At 45.7% G+C, this 1,119-nt stretch overlaps 1 pseudogene; it reads left to right on the top strand.

The window, feature by feature from the left end:
* Positions 1 to 1,119, top strand: part of LOC100942969 — a 4,746-nt pseudogene that overhangs the window by 2,447 nt on the left and 1,180 nt on the right.

Genomic DNA, 1,119 nt, shown 5'->3' with positions numbered 1-1,119 from the left:
TATGAGTTTTTCCTATTTCAGGGTTAGCTGCAGATGTTAAGGCCCTTTACCCCCACGTACTTCAGCGTGGATTCCCTGAGAACAGGGATATTCTCCTATATTGTCACAGTAATCACCTCATGACTCTACGTGCCTTTAACTAATCCACTATTCCTATTCTGGTTTTGTCAGTTGCTGTAATGGTATCTATCTTTTATAGCATTGTGTTTTCTTCCAGCACAGGACCTACTCGTGAGGTTAAGGGTCCCATGATGGATTGGAGTCTTTATGAGAAGAGGAAGAGAGCTGGCCTCCTCTCCATCTGCAAGTGAGGACACAAGAAGACAGCTGTCAACCAGGAAGAAGGCCCTCATCAGACCCCCATCCAGCTGTCACCTTGATACTGGACATTCAGCCCCCAGAGCGTGAGAAGTGTTTGTTGTTTACGCCACCCAGTAGGTAGTATTTTGCTATAGCCACCCGAGTAACTAGGACAGTCTCCTCCTCCACCCCATGAACAATCTAATAAGTATTAAGCTGAGGTAGTGTGATCTGTGCCCAGGGATCCAAAGGAAAGGTAACGCGACCAGTCTTTTTGGGTTAGATTGGGATGGATGTAACATGGACAAACATTATTTTTAAATTTTTGAGACAGTCTCACTCTGCTGCCCTCCATAGAGTGCAGTGATATCATCACAGCTCAACAGTAACCCCAAACTCTTGGGCTCAAGACATCCTCTTGCCTCAGCCTCCTGAGTAGCTGGGACTACAGGCACCTACCCAATGCCTGGTAATTTTTCTATTTTTAGTAGAGACAGGGTCTCACTTTTGCTCACGCTGTTCTCAAACTCCTGAACTCAAGCAACCCACTCAACTCAGCCTCCCAGAATGCTGGGATTAAAGGTGTGATCCACCTCACCTGGCTGGACAAACATCATTATTTTTATTTTTTTTGAGACAGAGTCTCATTTTGTCGTTCTGGGTAGAGTGCTGAGGCATAACACCTCACAGCAACCTCAAACTCTTTTCAAACTCTTGGGCTTAAGTGATACTCTTGTTTCAGCCTCCCAAGTAGCTGGGACTACAGGTGCCCGCCACAACACCCAGCTATTTTTTGGTTGTAGTTGTCATTGTTGTTTG

The sequence above is a fragment of the Otolemur garnettii genome, unplaced genomic scaffold (assembly GCF_000181295.1).
Source record: "Otolemur garnettii isolate 467f Iridium unplaced genomic scaffold, OtoGar3 scaffold00166, whole genome shotgun sequence".
NCBI classification, from domain to species: Eukaryota; Metazoa; Chordata; class Mammalia; order Primates; family Galagidae; genus Otolemur; species Otolemur garnettii.
Note: the sequence above shows the minus strand (reverse complement) of the source record. Positions and strands in the feature narration are given on the sequence as shown.